Source organism: Trichosurus vulpecula, chromosome 8 (genome assembly GCF_011100635.1).
Source record: "Trichosurus vulpecula isolate mTriVul1 chromosome 8, mTriVul1.pri, whole genome shotgun sequence".
In the NCBI taxonomy this organism is placed as follows: domain Eukaryota; kingdom Metazoa; phylum Chordata; class Mammalia; order Diprotodontia; family Phalangeridae; genus Trichosurus; species Trichosurus vulpecula.
In genome coordinates, this window is record NC_050580.1 from 84,701,515 (window position 1) to 84,724,983 (window position 23,469).

Consider the following 23,469-nt stretch of genomic DNA (forward strand, 5'->3'; position numbering starts at 1 on the left):
TAATACACATGTGGCCTATGTTAAATTGCTTGCCTTCTTAGGGAGGGTGGGTGCAGAGGGAAGAGGGGAGAGAATTTGGAACTCAAAGTTTTAAAAGCAGATATTCAAAAAAAAAGTTTTTGCATGCAATTAGGAAATAAGATATACAGGCAGTGGGGCATAGAAATCTATCTTGCTCTCCAAGAACATAAGGGAAAAGGGGATGGGGGGGGAGTGGGGTGACAGAAGGAATGGCTGACTGGGGAATGGGGCAATCAGAATATATGCCATCTTGGAGTGGCGGGGAGGGTAGAAATATGGAGAAAATTTGTAATTCAAACTCTTGTGGAAATCAATGCTGAAAACTAAAAATATTAAATAAGAAATCATGAGGAAGATGGTTTCAGATAAACCTGGGAAGACTCATATGAACAAATACAAAGTGAAGGGAACAGAACCAGGAGAACTTTGTACATATTAACAGCAATATTGTATGATGATCAACTAAGAATGACTTAGCTATTCATATCAATACAATGATCCAAGACAATTCCAAAGGACTTTTGATGAAAAATGCTATCCATTTCCAAAGAAAGTACTGACTGCAGATTGAAGCATAATTTTTTCCACTTTCTTTTTCTTACTTTTTTTTGCAACATGGCTAATATGGAACTGTGATTTGCATCACTTCACATGTATAATTGTTGTAGTATTTCTTGCCTCCTCAATGGGTGGGAGAGGGGCTGGAGGAAGGGAGAAAATTTGGAACTCAATTTTTAAAAAAAATAATAATTTAAAAACAAGAAGAAAGTAGGAACTGTTTTTTGCCTTTCTTTGTATTCTCAGTGCTTAGCACAGTACCTAGCAGATAGTAGGCACTTAATAAATGCTTGCTGATTTGACCTGACTTGAGTAAGCATTTGAAAGATAAATGTTGAACAGAATGCAGTTCCAAATACTTGCTGCATGTCTCTATGTAAATGTCTCCCCACCCACTCAAGTTCAATAGAGAATCAAAAAATATCAGAGCAAAAGACCTCAAAGATTCCCCCAAAATGACCCTCTCTTTTTACAGAAGAGTAAACAAAGTCCAAGAAAGATAAACCCAGGTCTTCTGGGTAACCAGTACTCCATGTTTCTTCTCAGGTTTAATTTCTAACTCAACATTTGTTCTCCCAACCAAACTTCCAAGCCAGTTTACTAGTCTTTCATAGACTACTGTAGCGTAGATACTCTATAAGTATTTGTTTCCTGATACTGTTGCTACTGAAACTTTAGTTTCAAGGAAGCCAAGAACACCTCTGCACTCCAGTGAAGTATTTCCCCACTTTTTGTCCCAAAGATCAAATGGTGGCCTCTCATACTACTAAGGGCTCCAGCCACAACCCTTCCCATGAAGGCTTTTGTGTGTGAGGAGAGGAGAACGGCAGAGCTCCAGGAGTTCGGGAGGGCTAAGGCTTTCAGATTCTCACAAGTTTTCCAATAATGGAGAAAAGAGGGTCACCTAGCAGCACCACCAGCTTCTTTAGGAATAGGGCAAGGTTCTAAATGTAGGGACACCCTGAACAATTGCTATAATTCATATATATAGGGTCAATTATAACTCAAGGGTGATACTATACCAGAGCTTAATATAAATGCATTTCCAAGAGCTGTGTTCCCACGGACTTAGAATAACCTAGAACACGACGACAGAAACGAAAACAACTCATTCTGATATTCCTACCTTTCTCTTAGGTCATATGTACAGCCACAGAGAATTAAGCAATCTATAACAATAACTTAACAGCACACGGGAGGGCAAGTCCCATGGAAGGATTTAACTACAGAACTAAAATTATTAAAGTTTCATACCAGCTCTTGTCCTCTGACTTCTGGTCGTCCTTCTACCACCTTCACAGCATTCTTTTTGGTATCCACTCACTCATAAAATTCTCTTCTACCAGGGATTTCAATTCATTCCTAACAATGAGAAATAAGGGGAAATTAAAAAAAAAACAAAATTAAAAGTTTTGTTTAAACTATATCAGCACCTATATCAAACACATATATAGTAGAGAACATATAATTAGTAAAATCAAATAGCTTACCAAAGAAAGTCTAAATAAAATAACAAGGCAAGAATAGGACGTGACCCCCGCTTTCAAGGGGTTTACATATTATTATTTTGTAATAATATAATAGGAATAAAGTTTACAAATAATTCTTCGTGATTTCAAAGTAGTATTGTACATTATCTCATTTGATACTTACAATACCCTTGAGAGGTGGGTATTGTTAATGGTAAGTAAAGAGGAGGTACGATTTAAACTCTGGTCTTCCTGACTCCAAGTCCAGCATTCACTAGATGAGGCTGCCTACTTGCCTTCAATAAAAGATGTAACTGATTAGAGAAATGCAAATCAAAACAACTCTTAGGTACCACATCTCTCCTGTCAGATTGGCTAGCATGACAAAACAGGAAAGTGATAAATGCTGGAGAGGGTGTGGGAAAACTGTAACATTGTTACATTGTTGGTGGAGTTGTGAACTGATCCAGTCATTCTGGAGAGCAATTTGGAACTATGCCCAAAGGGCTATAAAAATGTCCATACCCTTTGACCCAGCAATAACACTTCTAGGGCTGTATCCCAAAGAGATCCAGTATGTACAAAAATATTTATAGCAGCTCTTTTTGTGGTGGCAAAGAATTGGAAATCAAGAGGATGTCCATCAATTGGGGAATGGCTAAACAAATTGTGGTATATGAATGTAATGGAACACTATCGTGCTATAAGAAATGAGGAGCAGATGGACTTCATTATAACCTGCAAAGACTTATATGAACTGATGCTGAGTGAGAGGAGCAGAACCAGGAGATCATTATACATGATTACAGACACAAAGTATCTATAAGGATTAACTTTGATAGACTTGGCTCCTCTCATCAATGCAAGGATCAAAGACAGCTCCAAAAGACTCATGATAGAAAAAGCTATGCACATCCAGAGAAAGAATTATGGAGTCTGAATGCAGACTGAGGCAAACTATTGGCTCTCTTTTTTTCCTTCTTTTTTGGTTTTGTTTCTTTTTTCTTATAATTCATTCCATTGGTTATAATTCTTCTTTACAACTGGACTATTATGTGAATAAGTTCAACGTGAAGGTATACATAGAACCTACGTTGGATTACATGCTACCTTGGGGGGAAGGGGAATGAGAAGGAGGGAGAGAAAATTTGGAACCCAAATACTTGTGGAACTGAGTGTTACATACTAAAAATAAAAAATAAATTTATAAAAAAAGAAAGAAAAGATGTACACAAGTACCTGTGATCTGGGGCAGGTCATTTAACCTGTATGGCTTTCAATTTTTCTCTTCTGTAAAATAAGGTGTTCGTACTACCTCTAAAAGTCTTCCCAATTCCAAATCTATGACTCTCTGACCTTGTGCAGTACTATGGATCCATAATCTTATTGCTATGGGTGCTTTTCTCAATAGTGTTGACCCCAACCTATAAGTACCTTGTTGTCCCAAATGATTCTTTCCATAAATCTGCCAGAGGATCTATCCAACACACTGGAACCATTCTCCTGGGTTTTAAATTGTTTTTTAAGAAAATGAATTCAATATGGCCTGTCCATCTTTTTGTTACATCTTGATCTTAATCTATGACTTATCTACCTGCTTTTCCAATTACACAAGTCCTTCTAAATGCCTTTAATATCACTCCTTGCATTCCTATCAGTGTTAAATTGGTTTTGGCATCAGTTCAAAAGATGGGTTTGGAGAATCACTTAACAGGCTGCTCGAGTTTTCAAAGAATAGTAACAGCCAAAATTTACATAGGTTAATATACATTATTTAATCTGATCCTCCTCCTCTTCTATTCCGGGCCTCACCGACCATATGCAATGCCTGTCCATCTAACTATACAGCATATCATAGTTTGGACATTTGGTATTCATCATCCACTTGGTTTTTCCAATGTAGACTGTTAAACAAAACTCCTGAGTTTCTGTGGATCCCTTTTTGGAGCCCCTTATAGTATTCCAGAGTTTGGTAAAATTATCATAATCAAGAACATGTAAGGCAGACCTCCACCATCTATACCTAATGACTCTGCCTAGAAAATTCTCCATGACATCAACAAACATTGTGGAGGAACAGATCTACCTATTGTGTGCCTTGCTTAGTATCGACAGAGGCACTGACATTTCTATAGTTGAAACTGTCAAGAAATTTTGGATGACCTTAACACATGTGGAAGGGCACAGGTTGTTGCAAGACAGCATTTAGGTTTGTGTTTTGTTAAATGTTATTTCCTTGTCATAAAGGTGAAGGGAACAAGCATTTGTTAAGACCTACTATGTGCCAGGTACCATGCTAAGTGCTTTAAAAACATCTCATTTGGCTCTCACAACCCTGGCACAGGTACTATTACCATCCCTATTTTAGAGTGGAGGAAACTGAGGTGGACAGTGGTGAAAGGATTTGCTCAGTCATATGGCTACTAAGTGCCTAGAGGCTGACTTTGAACTGAGGTATTCCTGACTCGAAGCCCAGCACTCTCTCCAATGTGCCACCTGGCTGTCTATGGGATCTTGTATTATGTACACCTCTCAGCACCTGTGTGAATGTGAAGATGTGTCTGCTATAAGCAATCATCTTCAAAAGCTTGCTTGTTTCCTTCTCCTATTTTCATCAAGGATATCTTCAATATGTGCACAATCCACTTTCAAAAAGATTTAAGAGAAATTAAATCTGTGAGCCAGTAGTTATTGATGGACTGTGGTTCTTACAGTCACTTTTTAAAAATTAATCCTGTCATTTTCTCTATTCTTTTAGGAGCCTTTTGAAGCATTTAATAATCAATCCGTGAATACCTTTAAAATACATTTGCCTGTATTTATTGGGTCAAGTGTAGTTGCTCTTCCCTGCTTCCTTTCCTCAAATCTTATTGTATTGCTTTGGATAATGATGTTTTATAACCCAAATGGAGTCAAAGGACTGAGCACCATGGTCACTTCAAGAATCACTTTGCTCTGCAAGTTCTAACAGCTTTTTCAATTCCTTTCATTCCTGCCTTCCCTGCTTTCCTTTCTCCTCCAATTTCTCCAACATTTGTCATTTTCCTTTTTTGCCATCTGTGCCAACTTGAGAGTGTAAGGCAGAGCCTTAGAGTTATGTTAATCTGCATTTCTCTAATTATTAGTGATTGGGAGCACTTTTTTCATATGATAGTTTCAATTTCTTCCTTTGAAAACTGCCCATCCATGTTATTTGAGTATTTATCTAGTGGTTCTTATTCTTATAAATTTGAACCAATGCCAAATCTTGGAAATGAGAACTTTATCAGAGAAACATTAAAAATATTTTGCCTCAGTTAACTGTTTCTGTTCTAATTTGAGTTTTATTGGTTTTGCTTACACAAAAACATTTTCATTCTATGTCATCAAATTTGTCCATTTTTTCTTCTGTGATCCTATTAGTCATTAGCTCTTCCCCTTATCTATGGATCTGAAAGGACATTTCTTCCTTGGTTCTCTAATTTGTTTATGATATGGCCTTTGACATTTATGCCATATATCCATTTCTAGCTTATCTTTTAACATGGTGCAAGGTATTAGTCTAAACCTAATTTCTGCCAGACTATTATGCAGCTTCCCCAATGTTTTTTGTAAAACAAAGAATCCTTACTTCAGTAGCTGAAGTCTTTGAGCTTAATCAATCAAGCACTATTTATTGTAATGTGCTAAGCATTATTCAGTTGTTTTTTAGTCATTTCTGACTCCGTGACCCCATTTGGGGTTTTCAGGTACCTTCTATGTTACCTTCTATGTGGTACGTATCTTCATGTGTTATATGATCTGTTCCACTGATCCAGCACTCAATACAGTGCCTGGCGCATAGTAAACATCTAATAAATGTTTGTTGACTGACTGATGATTGACTAAGCAGCCTCTCTATTTTATTAGTGGCACCAAATTATTCTGATGATTATTGCTTTATAGTATAGCTTGAGATCTGGAACTACTAGGTCCCCTTCTTTCACATTTTTTTCTTTTATCATTTTGGCCACTGAGCTGATGACCCAGGAAAATCTTGGTTGCTATCCAACACAGGTAGAGTGAGGGAAAAGGAACTAAAAGAGCAAAAGGTGAGGAAGTGGCATATAGCCAGACAGTTATTTTCATATGTATTTGTAATGGCCAGAGCCTTTAAACTCTCTCTAGCCCTTGCCACCCAGACTTCCTAGCTAAGTGTATTTCAAAACGTGTAAAGCTAGAATGATGGGTGGCAGCTGTGCTTTTATCATTTATAATTTATGATTATTCATCAAAATTATCAATTATCATTTATAATTTATCATTAATATTCTTGACCTTTTGTTCCTTCAGATGAATTCTATAATTTTTTTCTAGGTCTACCAAGTAATCCTTCTGTCATTGGATTAGCATGGCAATGAGTAACTAAACTAATTTAGGTATTTTATGCACATACATACAAATATGTCATATGTTATATTGACTTGGTCTATCAATGAACAATTGATATTTCCCCAATTATTTAGGTGAAAACAGCTGGCTGGCTGTATGCCACTTCCTCACCTTTTGCTATCTTTTAGTTCCTTTTCCCTCTCTCCACCTGTGTTGGACAGCAACCAAAGAGTTTGCTGGCCTAGCCGCTCATGGCCAAAGACGCCTCAGAACCCAAGAATGTTTTCCCTATTATCTCCCTTCTTCCTTCCTCCTATGGGATTGTGCATATGCAATTAGTTCCCACTTTTTTTTCTTAGTCTTTCATCATTCACAGCTCAGCTATTAAAGGTCAGGTAATTTCTTTCTCACATAAACTCCATCCCTTTATAAGTCACTTCCTTTTTCTTCTCCAACTTGCTCAGTGAACTCAGGGAAACTCTTTGTGAATAAAAGAATTACCATAGACATGGCTGATAATCTTAAGAGAAGTGCTCCCGAGCCATCTCTAACAAGGAAAAGAAAAACCCTGAAGTTCAATCCAGCCAAAGAACAACTAGTACTATCAAGCCTGGAATCAGAATGGTTCTTAACCAGGGTCTGTGAACTTGGGTTGTTTTTTTTTTATATTTTGATATTATCTGTATCTTAATATGAGTAGTTTCCTGTGTATTACGTGTTTTGTTTTACGCATTTAAAAACATAATTGTGAGCAGGGTCCATAGGCTCCCGCATGTTGCCCAAGGGGTCCAGGACACAAAAGAGGATAAAGCCCCTGCTCTGGAGCTAGAAAAAGACTTCAGACTCCATGAAAAAACTCTATCTCCTCAGCACACTCTAATCGCACCAATTTCAAATACTAGAATTTAATATAGGACTATTTTCTGCTAAATTTCCTTATTTTAAGCCTTGTTTACTTAGTGGGGAATCACCTGTTGCTTTTTCATTTGCACTGCAAATACACAGTATTTCAACTACACTATTGGTTTTCTGAGCTGGCCTGGAAACTTAACCACCATTCATAATACTATTCCTGTTAGGGAAATAAGTTTTCCTAACAGGCAAATCACAAATGAGCTTCTAGAATGCAAATATGTTAACTATCTCTACTCTCCTCTTGAAACATAATATATCCAAAAAGTTTGACACCATAGAAAAAAATATTCCAGCAGGCTGGGACTTTGTTTTTATCTCTTCAGTCAGGAAGGAAATTAGATGTTTATCTAATCCCACCACTTAGGTAGCTAGATAGCACAGTGGATGAAGAGCTAGACCAGGCTCAGGAAGACCTGACTTCAAATTCAGCCTCAGACACTTATTAGCTATGTAACTCTGGGCAAGTCACTTAATTCCTATCTGCCTCAATTTTCTCTGCTGGCACTTAGTACATACCTAGTACTAGAAGATGCCTAATAAAGACTTGTTCCCTTCTACTCCCCTTGTTCCTCCTACCTACTCCCTTCCCCCACCCCTTTACAATTCTGAAGCTATCTGGCTAGTTTAAGAACATGTAAAGGTATTATGCATAATTTTATTCTAGTCCAGCCCATGCAATAATGAAATCCTTCCAGAACACCCTGAACATTGGCATCTATTACATTGTTTTGGGGGATCATCTCTGTAGAGTAAAATTCAGGCACTCAAATTTTTTATGGAAGATTTATGGGAAAACAAAGAACTAAAACTATACATGGTAAGGAATGGCCAGGCTGCCATCAATACAAAGTAGGCAGAAATACCCACAACAATGAAATAAGAAATCCACTGAAAGACTGTAAGGTTCAGGTAGCAAATCAGTGACATATTATGCTAAACATGTTACTCATCATTTGCATTTTTTAACTTTCCAAAAGCAAATCCTCAAAAATATCTTATCCCAAAATTTCTAATTTCCTCTCACAGGTTTCCCTCCCTTTCCCTCTCCCCTACTTTGTATCAGATCCAGGACTCTTAATAAAAATGTAAATCTTTATTTGGCATTAAACCATTCTAATATAATTATGAAATCAACTATAATGTACATTTAAATACTGATTCAACTGCACTATAACTTATTTTTAAAATGTTGCCACTTTACCATATAGTTAACTTACCCAAACTTTTATAAGTTTTAGCCTTGAAAGAATTTTCTTTATTAAATCTGAATTTATCCTGATTATATCTGTCCCTTCTAGCTACCTACACTTCCTCCTACTTTTCCCACAGCCACTGAGCTAAAAGAATTCAAATTTCAAAAATCCTAATTAAAAGGAATCAGGAAGATAAGGAGAACCAGTATAGGATAGCTTTTATGTGTGATATCAGCTCATTTAAATACTGCAAAATATCAGCCGTCCAGAACCTTTTCAAAAAATGTGCTTTTCTAGATAAAGGTTTAACCCATTAAGACATGATATTATACTTTGTAAAATGGCTTGGGCATATAAAACATGTCTATAAAAATTTCCATCCAAAATGGTTAACATAGAATAAGCTTTGATACTTAAAGGGTTAAGCTTTTTTTTAATCAGGAAAAGCTAATTCCATGAAACACTTTATTCCCTAACAATGTCAGATAAATGTGACACTACTTTATAGACTACTATGAAAAATAAACCAAAATGAAAAACTTGTTCTCATTATTTTCAGTGGTACCACCAGCCTTTAAATGAGCTGAAAGTTATTTCTGGCATCAATTACTACATTTTGAGTTTGAAGTTTGGCAGAAGGTGAGCTCCTTGTAAGGAGGGATTATTTCATTCATTGTCCTTGTGTCTCCAATGATTAGAACAGTACTGGGTCCCTTGTAGACCATATATATGGATTCAGAGTAATGGGCTCCTTGTACAGCTACCTCCTCATGACATGTTCTTAGTTGAATCCTGTCCCCTTTCTGGTCCTCAGTTTCCTTAGACATCTCAACTAGATGATCCCCAAAGCCCTCTTTCAGTTCAAAGTCCTAAGAATCATGAGCCCACTTCAATCAGTTCTTTACTTCAAACATCCTAAGAGCAACAGATGTATAGTTTTATATTCCATCTCTCTGCATGAATTTATAATCATTTTCTAGTTATTTTATAAGAAGGTAAGCTCTGGTACTGAACCACTCCTGGGTTTCATTCCTCGCTCTAAGGCTTACCAGCTGTGTGAATGTGGACAAGTCACAACTTCTCCAAGCCTCAATTCCTTCATTTATAAAACAGAGCTTTTGTATATAGGTATGGCTATACTGTAGATGTACCGGTAGCTATATCTATATATAACACATGCACGCGCATGCATGCACACACACACACACCACACACACAATGTTTAGACTGGGACCTGTAATTTCATTGGTCTAAGGAAATACTTCTTAATGAGGAAGCACCCTCTACCAAAGCAGACCATCACAATGGTCTGCTCTACAATGGCAGAGTCTTACAGTGCTGCTCCAGGGACTAGGAAATGTGGGTGATGTGCCCACAGTTACAATCAGTATGGGGCAGAGGTGAGACATGAACCATGGTCAACCTTACTCCAGGTCTCAGTCTACTATGTAAGCACTAACACCCCACCACAGACCTCATCATGGCACAGGAGTGACTTAGTTTCCTGAAGATAATACCAACAGAGCAGAAGCTCTGGCAATTCTTACTAAGCTGGAAAAGTTTTGACTAAAGACCTAGAAATGGATGTCTTATTTGGTTTCTGTGGACCAATTTAGTTAATTTTTGGAGATGACCATCTCTGTTTTGGATGTAGTGATAAAAACTTGGCCATATTAACTATCCAAGGCCATATACTTAATTACAGGACGGCTGTGTTCTGTGTCAGTGATAGGATTACCCATAACCATGAAATTGGAAAGCCTTGAGTATTAATATAAATATATGAGGTTGTTTTGTCTCTCCAACTAAATTTTAAGTTTCTCATGGGCAAGGAATCTATCTTCCACTCCCCATTAACTGCTTATATATAGTGCTTTGCATGGAGTAGCTATTTAATAAAAATTAATAAAGAAATACTCCATGTATAGCTTCCTCTTCCATTTCTTTGCATTTCTTTATAATAGTTCTCTAGTTATTTCATGTAAGGTTATTTCATAAGAAGGTAATATAGCTGGTATAAAACAACACCTGGGTTCAATTCCTAGCTTTAAGGCACATCAAGTGATGTTACTATATTGTTATACAGTGGAGAAAACACTAACCCCTGAGTCTCAAGACCTGGGATATGGTTCTTCTAGAATCTAATAATAGTTTTGATACTGTGGGACAACACTACTTACTTCTCTGGGCTTATTCTCTTATCTGTAAAAACATGAAGATCATAAGATCATAGGATCTGGAGCTGAAAGGGGCCTTAGAAACCAATTTCCAATCCTCTCGTTTTACAGAAAAGGAAAACAAGCAGAATAGATGATGGCTCTAACATTCTAAACAAATGAACAAAATAAGCTATGCTATCAAAACCAAACCAATACCTAAGTGGACCATTAGGATCATTAACATATCTACATTTTGTCCTACACTAAATTTCTGATTTTTTTTTATGACAGACCCTAGTGGACAAGAAATCATCACCTAGCTGCTGCGAATCCTAGATGACGTAACTGAATATATAAAGTGACCAAGATTGGGGGAGGGGGCAAAATTTAGCATATATATGTATTTTAAATGAAGACATTCCTGATGAGTTTTTTCATTTTAAAAATTGAAATAGGTAATTCAAAGCTAAGAACATACACAAGGGAAGCAGATATTAAGTAGGGTATATAGGGAACCAGCATAATGAAAGGAGCACTGGACCTGATGTCAGCCTGGAGTCATAGGTCCAATCACACCATGAACAAAATGTGTGAAACTGGCAATTCCCTTAATTTCTTCAGACCTAGATAATAAAACAAACAGGACTGGTCTGGACAACTGGAAGGTTAATGGGATATGAAGATCTTCCCCACCCATTAATAAGCTTCACGTGGAGCCCATTAAGGGAAGCTTACTTAGGAGAGGCTTGTTTGTAGGAAGGCTTTCACACCTTTTACTAATTTCTAATTAGGCACTGAATCATGAGGATCGTGATGCCTTCTGACTCTGAGAAGTGTATATTATACTCTGAGTTGGCATTTTGCTTTGGGGGGTCGCTTATGAGAGGGATCTTGTGATTCCCTGGTTGAGACTCCGAGTAGCCCTATGTTCAGACCTGCCCCCCACCCCCCACCCGGAGTGCTCAGATGTAAAGGCTCTCTCTATCCAGTGGTGTATATAAAGTGTACAGCACTATTGCTTTGATTCAGGCAGTCAGAGCCCTGTCTGTTGGTCTAATTTCTTTGCTAATTTCCCTGAATGTACTTAAAAGCAGGAGTGTTAGCCCCTTTAAAGTTGCTTTCCTAGAAAAGCAGATTAAAGAACCTGTGCTAGCAGGCCATACTGGGTATGGTAGGGTGCTTGCTATTATAACAATCTCTAAGGCTCTCTCTTCTAGTTCTAGTATTTTATGATAAACTGTGTCTGTTTGATAAGTAGCAGAGCGAGTAGCAGCAGTGGCAGCTTTGCCAAGGAGGAGAAAGAGAACCATACATTTCAAAGGCACTATGAACAAGACCAGATACAAATCACAGAAGGAAAACAATACAGCAAAAGGATTCTTCCACCTCAGACTGCGAGGTTCATGTGGCACTGCAAAGCAACAGAGTCTTCATGTCTTAATCCCTCTAAAAGTATGACAAGATGGAGAGCCATACAAGGAATTCCGCTAATTAAACATCTTCAGGGACAGCTGAACTCTACAAGTTGGGCCAGACTAACTACCACGACATTATTACCTCTATATATAAAGTTTGAGGGGGAAGGAGGGATGGAAGGCTGCAGTTACACAATTCCTTCAGAAAAACCTCCTCTCCTCAGGCCATAGAGAAAGCGCTCTTTTGGAAGTGACTGCCCATTATTGTCCTCCATTTTGGAATCAAGGTAGCCAGGTGGCTCAATGGATAGAATGTTGTGCCTGGGGCCAGGATGACCTGAGTTCAAGTGCAGCCTCAGACACTTACTAGCTGTGTGACCATGGGCAAGTCATTTAATCTGTTTGTCTCAATCCACTGGAAAAGAAAATGGCAAACCACTCCAGTATCTTTGCTGAGAAAATCACACAGACAGTATTGGTGTGCTATGGTACACAGGGTCATAAAGTCAGACACTACTGAATGACAACAACAACACAGCCACATAAATATTTACTGAAAATATTTTGCAATGACACTATAACATCTGTCTCAAAACCAAATTTTATGTTATGTCTTAAATGTACTACATAATTTTACTATTTTCACAAGATTTGTTTGTTTACATATTGTTCTGAACAAAGGAGTAAAGGGCTGCATTCGTGTAGCACAGAGGGCTAAAAACAGCTAGATGGAGGCTGTCTAGTTTGAAATACTGAACTAATTAATGCACAAAGACCCTGAATCTCCAGTACATGGGTCAGAGACCATGTTTTCAGAGTGGAATGACAGGAAAAATAACCCAAGTTTTTTCTCTGTAAATGTGTAAACTTATCTAAATAGCTCAGAGTTAAACTGCTTCAAGTATACGCCAAATTTTTTCTCATTTTTATTATTTTTCTTTCTAAAATAAAAACCCACCCAATTCTTCTCTTAGCTCTGGGAAGTTGATGGTCTGACTATACACAGACAGCTGACTCAGGATAAAACATCAATAACAAGTCTTCTTGTGTCTGTTAAAAAATAATCGATTTTCTTCTTTGTGGTGTTACCTGGTGCTCCCCATGCACCGTGCCTACCAATTCTTTTATCAAAGAAAGGGTTAATACAGTATAAGTGTAAGGCTTCTGTGTAATCTACAAGTCTTTGGCCTCTCTCATTCCTTCTTCCTAAACCATGCTTTCCTATAACTTCACTCGACTCCCATCTTTTCCCACCTTTGAACTGAAGGCACTAATATCAGAGTATACGCTGAGTTAATTTTCAGAATCTATTTAAGCTCCTTGTAGAATTTCTCTGATTTTCTTTCTCAGCAACTAATGTTGGTATATAAACTGCCATTTTTTCACGGTAGTGTTTTTACAAATACTTAGCATTAGTACTCAGACACAACTGAAAACGACTTAACAACAACAAAGCATTAATAGCATAATAATTGATGAGCAAGTATCTCACGAAATAATGTTTCTTGTTGCCTTTGAATAAAAAGATAAAACTCACCCTGCCAACTCATTCCTTTGCCTTTGCAACAAGCACCTGTGACTCATCCTTTCATTTAGTTGCAACCTCCTTCTCTCTTCTGATTTTATTTATAGAATGTCAAAAATCAATAGAATTCAGTTACTATAGGAATATGTCCACTAACTGGTCATTAGACAAGGATCTCACAGTTAGAATACCAGAAATCAAATTTAAGTTTATTAACTGTCTAATAATTATGTGATTCTTAGCATGCTTTGCCATCTTCCCCACCATTCTGTCAATGTCAGCGCTGAAGTGAAAGGAAGTTGTGTAAGTCTGAGGGCCATTTTGTATTTGTGTTTGTCTGATGAATCTTTAAGGTCACTTTTCAAACTTAATCGATTATCTGATGATATACTTCACAGTTTATAATCTGCTTTCTCATATAGCATTTTATCTGATGCTCACAATAATCTTGTGTAATAATAGTCCAAATGTTCTTACCCCCATTTTACAGATCAAGAAACTAAGACTAAAAGAAGCCAAGCGTCTTGCCCAAGGTTGCATAGTTGGTAAATTGAAATACTAAAGACTGAAGCCCATGGAAAATCCTTTCGAGATAACAGGTAACAAGGTTCCAAACAAATAAAGAAATGTGGTTTAACATTTTTATCAATGACGTGGATAGAAGCATGCATAATATGCTCATCAAATTTGCTTATGACACAAAGTTAGTAGGGATTGCTAACTCAAGGGATGACAGGATTTTGACAGATAAAAAAAGCATTGGGATAACATCAATAAGATGAAATTAAATATGGATAAATACAAAGTCTTGCACTTGGATATAAAAAACATCAATTCCACAAATACATATAAGCTGAGAGAGATATGGTTAAATAGTCGTGTCATCATTTCCTTGATGTCATGGTCCTCTTCGAAAATGAAGGACAAACACAAGCTGTGAGCAGACAGAGCGGCCTGAAAGGGGACCCAGCTAGTTGGGTAACTCAGCTTCTCTCCCTCTCCCTCTCCCTCTCCTCTCCAAAGGAAAGTAAATTTTGATGGCCAGAAGCTGCCCAATTAACTTGGGATTTACTGGCTAGATTTCTTTCTTTCTCTCTCCCTTCCTTTCTTTCTCTCTCTCTTTCTTAAACCCAGTACACTCTGAGTCTCATAGATTGGCCCACAATAGGTCCCTGCCCAAGCTCCACTCAATGGCTGTATTTTGGGCCCTCCTGGCTTGAAGTGAAAGTCAATGGTAACTATTTTTCTTTGGAACAGCAATCCGGAGGGTCTTCCCCTCTCAGGTTGATTTTTTTCTTTTTCTAATTAAAGAGGCCTATTTACTGAGTGTTAGCTCACTCTGAGTACAAGAGAAAGCCTGAGCCTAAAAGGGCCAGGGTCATCCTGGGCCACTTCCAGTCATCCTGATGAATATCAGGTCACTGGATCCAGATGGCTCTGGAGGAGAAAGTGAGGCTGGTGACCTTGCACAGCCCTCCTTCACTCAAATCCAAATCAACTGCAAGTCATGTCATCATTTCCCTGATGTCATGGTCCTCTTTGAAAACAAAAGACAAACACTACAACAACAATAAATAGTAATTGTTCTGAAAAGGATGTTTGAGGCGGGCGGGGGGGGGTGGTTTTCCAATGGACTGCAAGCTTGATATAGGTAAGGGGTGTGATGTGGTAACCAAAAGAGTTAATGTCTCTTTGGACCGCATTACTCAAATCAAGTCAGTAAGCTTTCTTCAAGCACTATGTGCCAGGAACTAATGAAATGCTACTTACAGGAATAGGAAGTGATGATCCTACTATACTCTGCCCTGGTCAGACCCCATCTGGAGTATTATGTTTAGTTCTGGCACCATGTTAAATCCACTGACAGTGATAAAAGTAAACTGATTAGGCAGAGAACCTCTAGAAGGGCAACCAAGCTGGTGAAGGGCCCTGAGTTCCTAACATGAATGGTTGAAGAAACATGTTTAATCTGAAGGCAAAAAAATTACTCTGGCAGGGATGGGTGTGGGGGGAAAGGGGCTGGGGGTGGGGGGAATGACATCTGGGTCCAAGTATTTGAAAAGCTATCATGTGGAAGAGAGATTAACCTTGTGCCGTTCGGTCCCAGAAACTGAAAAGAGGCCAAATTCATGCTGGTTGTTTGGAAAAGTCTTCCTAATAATTACAGCTGCCCAGAAATGGAGTGGGCTGGTTTGAGACGTGGGAGGTTCTGAATCCCCTCAACATCTTCAAGCACAGGTTAGATGAGCATTTGCTTGGGATGTTACAGTGAAGATTCTTGTGTGCCGAGTTGGACTAAATGGCTGCTGAGGGCCCTTCCAACTCTCAAAGTCTATCATTTTATGAAATCAACAAATACGTATTGGCCGCTATATGTTATATTTTGGTAAGCTAGAGAAAGGAGGCCCAAAACAACAAAACTTTTTCAACATCCAATTAACTCTGAATAGCAGGTTCAGTGAATAATTAAGACAGCATCGGCAATTTAGTGTTTTGTTTTCATGGAATTTTCCAAATGATTACTAGATCCTCATTATCAGGGTTTAAGTCAGGCAAGAACATAGACCTACTCATTTTTTTCAGGCCATTTAGGAGAATGTACCCTTACATAAAATGGCAATATTCAACTTAGCAGAAGTCATGTTCCAAAAGTTCATTTGTAAGTCAGCTATTTGGAACTCTGAATAATTTCCCCATAAAAATAGTTATATATGGTGATTAGTCTCTTAGGTCAGCCACAAAATTAACATTATGGATAGCTGAAATGCCATATGTTTGCAATAAAAGTATAAGAAAACAATAAGGATCCTAGTAATTAAATAAACCTGAAAAACCATTAAGATCATCTAGCCCAATTCACTCATTTTTAAAATGAGCAAAGGGGGAAGCATACAGATTACACAGGTTGTCCATAGCCACAAAGGTAGTAAATACCAGAGGAAGGATTCAAGTTCCAGTCTTCTCCCCCACAGAATACCAGTGTTAGAAGGTAACTCAGAAGCCACTTAGTCCAACCCATGACTTGGGTAAGAATCCCCTCCACAACATATCTGGTCATCCAGCCTTGGCATGAAGACCTACATTGAGCAGGAAACCCACTACCTACCCACTAAGTCATTCTATTTCATTTTTGAACACTGGGAAAGGTAAGAAAATCAACAGAACTCCCAACCCTCCATAACCACAAAAGGTCCAGATACCAAGCCTCTCAACACCAAGACTCAGCCATGGACCAAAGTTTTAGCTACCAGATCCATTCCTTATTCTCTCAGTCTCATCCGTGTCGGCTCTAACCTTCCTGTGTCCTTATTCTGCTTTGCCTACAACCTGATTCACTGTGCTCTCTAGATCCCTGTTCCATCAGTAATAATTATCATTTTGTATTAGACATCTCTCTCTTGTACTCTTTTAAAAATGTTCTTGCCCTGATAAGAACCTGGCTGCCCTTAGAAGTGACTGCATCACTAGCCATGCTCCCATGTTGGATGCCCTTTCTCTTATGCAACCTAAAACCCCAAATTTGCTGTTCCTTCCGCTACACCACACCAACTCTTCTCATATCCTCTGTTATGTACATGGCTAAGTAATTCCAATTCAAGATATTGCACATCCTTCCATGAGCACAATTATAGCTGCTATATAAATCTTCTTTAAAACTTTCCAAAGACATTGGAGAGAGAAGCAGCAGCACGGTACAATGCAAAGAGTATTAAATTTGGTGGCATCAGGACACCTACTGTCTTTCTCTTTTTAAATTTTATTTTATTTTCATGAAGATCCACATTCTCTTGATTTCATCTTCCCTCCCGTATTTCATTAAAAAAACACCTATTGTAAACATGTATAGTCAGTGACTATCAAATGGGGAAATGGCACTTATTAATTTGAATCAGTTTCCTATAATCTTAGAAAAGAGACCTTTATCAGATAAACTTACTACAAAGTTTAATTTTCCATTTATTCATTATTCTCTTCTAATTTTAGTTTCAATGGTTTTGTTTGTGAAAAAACTTTTTCATTTTATATAATCAAAATTGTCCATTTTACTTTCTGTGATCTTCTCTATCATCTTTTGGTTATGAACTCTTCCCCTATCCATAGATGTGACAGGTAATTTCCTTCTCATTCCTCTAATTTGTTTATGATGTCACCACTTATGTCTAAGTCATGTGCCCATTTGGCATTTATCCTGGTGTATGGTGTGAAAACTTGGTCTAGGCTTACTTTCTGTCACACTGCTTTTTAATTTTCCCAACAGTCAAAAAGTGAGTTCTTGCCCAAATGGCAGGGGTCTTTGGGTTTATCAAACATTAGGCTACCATGCTCATTTGCTTCTACACACTAAGTACCTGATCTGTTCCACTGATCAATCTATTTCTTTTCTTTTCTTTTTTTTTCCTGGTGAGCATAATACAGTTTTTTTTTTAATCCTTGGAGTACCTGATCAGGTTTATTAGCAATGCAACCTACACCTCATTGTCCTTGGTCCTAGTGCTTGCTGGGTACCCAGATTGAGTTTCAGGTAATTTGGGCACAACCATGGGGCTTAAGACTGAATGCCCCTCTCCCCCACCAGGGGTGAGCCTCTATTCTTCCTCCTTTCTTTGTGGCTCGAGTTCTTCATGGTCTTGGAGATGGTCCTCTGCAGCCTGTGCCTCCAGCTCTGCTTTATAGTTCTTTTCAATCCCCCCTCTTCTGCTCTTTCTCTACATGTCTCAAGTCAGCCGCTCTCTGTCCTTTAAGGCTTCCTCTTGTGCGTATACCAATTTAGTTCAATCTTTTCTTGGTGCTGATGAGGGCAGGAACCATCTTTTTCTGTGTATAGTGCCATAAACTCAGTAGACATGTAATGTTTGTTGAATGTAATAAAAAAAATAAAAGCCTACAGGTGTGGTGCAAGGAAGAGGCCAAGTAGATATGGGACAGTGAAAGGGACAGGCTCAAGACTGCCTGATAAAGGAGGTTCTTACAGAGAGACAACATCACAGAGCATCTATTTCTTAACCAGCGCCAGATGGTTTTGATGGTTACTGCTCTGTAGCATACTTTGAGATCTGGTATGAGTAGCCCCTTCCTTCTCATACCTTTCCAGTCATTTCTTTGATATTCTTGACTTTTTTTCCCTCAAGATGAATTCTTTTTCTCTCCTAGCTCTATAAAATAGTGCTTTCAAAATTAAATAATGGACGTTATGTGGTGTTTTCTATGAGCCAGGCTCTGTTCTAAGTGCTTTAGAATTATTGATCTCATTTAATTCCCACAATGATCCTGGGAGGTAGGTGCTATTATCATCTTTATTTTTAATGAGGAAACTGAGGCAAACAGGTTAAATGACTAGGGTTACACAGGTAATACATGTCTGAGGCTGGAAGTGAACTCAGGTCTTTCTGACTCCAGGTATCTACTGTACCACCTGGCTGCCATAATTAGCATGGCACTGAATAAGTAAATTAATTTGGAATGTACTGGGGCCTATCCAAGAGCAATTAGTATTTTTCCAATTATTTAAATAGGTCTTTTTGTAAAGAATATTTTAGAATTGCATTCCAATAGTTCCTGTGCGTATCTTACTATTTCCCTACTCTGACACAAGTATGGACAAGTCATTATCCTTGCCGAGCCTCAATTTCTTCATATATAAAAAGAGAAATAATTGTTATAGTTGCACCTGTATTGCAAATCACTGGGTTGAAAACCTTAGTATATTAATCATTAGATTGGAAAAAAAATTTTTACTTGAACTATATAACTCACAGAGTAGTCATTGTGCCTTCCAAACCTTAAAGCATATATAAAATATGACTTATTATCATAAAGGCCTTTTGTTAAACTACTGTTATAGGGGTTAAGTTGGAAACCAAAGAGAACAGTTGGAACTATCATTTACCACCTCATCTGCTCTTCACAACAACCTTATAAAGTAGGTGGAGAGCTATTAGAACCTCCAGTGGAGAAATTATTTGACCCAGACTTAGACTGTTTAAGTGACCACACCAAAGTTAGAAGACTTGTAAGTAGCAGAACTAAATTCTGTACTTTCCAATTCTGAGGATGATATTATCTATTATGTACTTTAAGGTTTAAAAAAAATTCCCATTTATATCCATATTTAGGTTACAGTGAAAGCAAATCATTTTAAAAGTAAAGAATGGAGTAAAATTACTGAATTGACTTTACTAAAAAGGCAAAACTGATAATGAATATAAGAATTTCTTAGATAAGCCAAAATACTGCCAGCAAGATGGTAATTTGCTGACAATACCAAACTAAAAGTAAAGGAAAATGGATTTTAAGAAATTAATAAATAACAAAACACTAGAAGATTTCTTAGGTAAAGAGAAAAGACAGGATATTAGGATGATGTCCATTTTAGAAATTTAAGAGAAGTATTTACTAAATTTACCAAAATCTACCATCATCCAGTCTCTAAATATCTATAACAGACTTGTAAAACTTACAGCAACTCAAATACTCATTTATTCATTTAATGCAGAGTTGTTTTTTTCCTTTGACTCTACAGCTAAAGGTTCATTCATTTAATTTTGGGCACTTCAGCATTTTAAAAAACTAAGAAAAAGAGAAATTGATTTAGTAAGATGAAAGGCATATGGCAAAGTATTTGCCATAAGATCAATGGAAATAAATCAGTTATATATAATGATGACCTCGGTCTTTTTACAGAGTCATTGATCCACTTTTCTCACCATGATGATAGGTCCTATGTCAGAAATGTTTAGATATTCTGGACCTTCCAACTTTTTATTCATAAGAAAGAGGATCGCTAAATTTATGAGAAAATAATCATCATTATTATTTTTTGTATAGGAAAATTCCATTTTATTTATGTGCTGTTTGGGAACTCTGTACATGGAGGCAGATTGTAAATTATATAACATGAATTTATCAATATAATTTATGTAACAATATTTTGTATTATTTTATTACATTTATTATAACATTTACAAACTTGGAAAAGTTATTTTTAGCAAACTGTATGGAGAAAATATTTTTAAACTACATATTTACACAATCAAATCATGTTTTTTTTTAAAAAGTACAACTTAAAAAGTTCAGCCATTCCTGCTTCTTGTAAGGTAAACAGTATTATTAGTATAATGCTGTTTGCTACTCCACTAATACATATGTGTGTATATGCTATTACACCATTTTTAAAAGCAAAATTGATTTTTTTCATTCAAATCTTTAGAAAAAAACAAGTATTGTTAACATCAACATATCTAAATGATGCTACAATTTTCCTCAATGATGGTATATTGATGTGTACTTTATATTCCTCATAGAACATAGTTCAATGTTTTAAAACCAGGACATTTCATTTTAAATATTCCATAAGTTTGTTGACAAGGAAAATGGTATGTTATGAAATTAATATACAAAAGTTAATTTTCATTATCACTTAGTAGCAGTATCAGACTGATTATACTAGTAAATTAACCTTTATCCACCACATTGGGCAAAGGTTTCTGCCAAAGGACTTAATAGCAGGGCAGGAACTAACCCAAATTGGCCCAGTTCATTCCTTGGTTTCATACGTTATCTTCTATTGATTAAAGACACTCATTTGACAGTGAACAGGTAAACTGCCTAAATAGTGCAGAGCTTTTTTACAGTGTTTATTATCTTCAGCAATTTATCCTCTTCCATACCTTTTTCTAATGTTGGAGTCTTAATAAAAACCTAGATAAGCTACCATTAATGATCAACAAAAGCCCCTCTAGAATCTAAGTGCTTCCAAACAATAATGTGCAGTTTTTTTCAAGGAGCTCTTATCAGGAAGGTCATTCAATAGAGGAGAAGAATTAGAGAAACAGTCTTACTTCATGAATCAAAAAGCATTCCAAGGGACTTAGATTTTGCATGAATATTAGCAGTCAGTTAGACCAAACCCCTTATTTTACAAATGAGGAAACAGGGCCCAAGAGGTTAAATGAGTTGCCCAAAATTACACAAGAAAAGTTACTAAATTGCTCTTATCCTTTGATTCCATGGGCACACTACTGGGCATTTACCATACGGAAGTCAAAGTCAGGAAGAAAGGCCCCAAATGTACCAAAATATTCACAGCAGTATGTTTTTATGGAAAGAAAAATGAATGCACATCAACCAAGGAATAGATATACTGTTGGAAATGAATACAATAGAATATTGCTGCATTGTTTAAAAATGAATATAAAGAATTCAAAGAAAATGGATTCAAATTCAAAGACTGGCAGGAACTGATGCAGAATGAAGTAAGCAGAACCAAGAGAAAGCTATAGACAGTGCATACAATAATGAAAGTGCTCACAATTCTAATGTTCAAACTGGAATCTGATTGACTACAATGACTAGTCTTAACCCCAAAGAAATGATGCAGCATTCCTCATTCTCCTTAGTAGGAGAAAGGTTACAGAACTGGAATACAGTGTGTGTGTGTGTGTGTGTGTGCGCGCGCGCGCACGCGCTTGTGCGTATGCGTGTGTGTGTGCGTGTTTGTGTGTATAATCTGAGTCACTGGGTTTGCTAATTTTACCTAAATGTTTTTCTTTGTTGAGGGGGTAGGGTGTGTGTGTATGTGGAGGCAGGGAGGAGAGAAGATTTATTAAGGGTAGTTTAAAAGAAAACATATCAATAAAGCTGAAAATCAAACCCAGGTCATCTGATCCCAAATCTGGTACTTTCCTCCCCATCCCATGCTGTCTCAACTTATTTTAAATGACATGACATTATACAAATCAAGCTAATTCTGACTTTAAAATATTGTTATTTAAATCCCATTCCAAACACCAATTATCAAAGTTATGGAAATAAGTATCATAACTAATGTAACTATACAATCTACAAACTTTTAAGCATGCTCAAAATCTGACCCTTGGACCTGGAATTTCCCAAGATTACTAAACTGAGTTACCAAACTGCCTACTAGCACTGGACTCCTTTGCAAATCTAAAACTGTGCTTATCATCATGGTACACACTCACTCAATTTTTAGACATTTGAGACTTATAAAGAATTGGTTTTATTTTGTGTGAGAAATGCTCAGGATTTCTGTAAATACTAAGCAGTGGGAAAGGGTAAATATTAGACTCTTGTCTATGTGGGGACTATATTCAAAGAGAATTAGAAGCAAGTTTATATAAATGTCCCTGTTCCCATGATTTCTTATTTAAAATATTCAGAAAATAGAAATATCACCTGACCAAATGGACACCAACTTTCCATTTATGACATTCCTGATCATCACTTCAAGTGCCATTTTTCCTATCAAGTGACATCTGTGTTCTTTATAAGACCATCTGTTTCTTCTGTCAATTCCCCCAAATGGCCACCTTAGTCTAGCAAGCAACCATCTGTGGTAATATGGTAATCCAAAAGGAATCATTCCCATAATCACTGGTCCATGTTTAAAGCAACTACATGTACTGTATGAAAGATACATTCCCAGAGACCACAACACACATATATGGAAGGTGACCCTTCCCTATGAGTCAAAGGTAATAAGGTTCCAGGAGATATCTGTAAGACCTAACTGAATGACTGTTTCCCATGGCCACTTATTAATTGGTAATTAATTAGTTTATAAAGTCACTCACTTCAATAAACATACTTTGATTTAATGGTTTAACTTTTTTTTGACACTGAATCTCTCTATCTTGCCCAGGCTGAAGGTAGAGCAGGCAACTCACAGACCTAATCTCAATCCTGACCAGCATAGAAGCTTTTAATCTGCACCATTTTTCCAACCCGGGCTGGTTCACCCCTCTGTAAGCAAGCTGGGGGCTCTTTGTGCTCAGGGATTCACCAGACTTCGCCCAACTGCAACTCAGAACTCCCAAACTCAAGGCATCCACCAGCATTAGCCTC

General features: G+C 37.2%; 1 protein-coding gene across 6 annotated transcripts in view; it reads right to left on the minus strand.

Moving 5' to 3' along the window:
- Positions 1 to 23,469, minus strand: part of PCGF5 (polycomb group ring finger 5) — a 150,874-nt gene that overhangs the window by 107,193 nt on the left and 20,212 nt on the right. For all 6 annotated transcript variants that reach the window (XM_036734655.1, XM_036734656.1, XM_036734653.1 and 3 more), the window contains exon 2: positions 1,834 to 1,941. The gene's annotated coding sequence lies outside the window, so the exon portion shown is untranslated. The remainder of the gene's footprint in view (positions 1 to 1,833; positions 1,942 to 23,469) is intronic.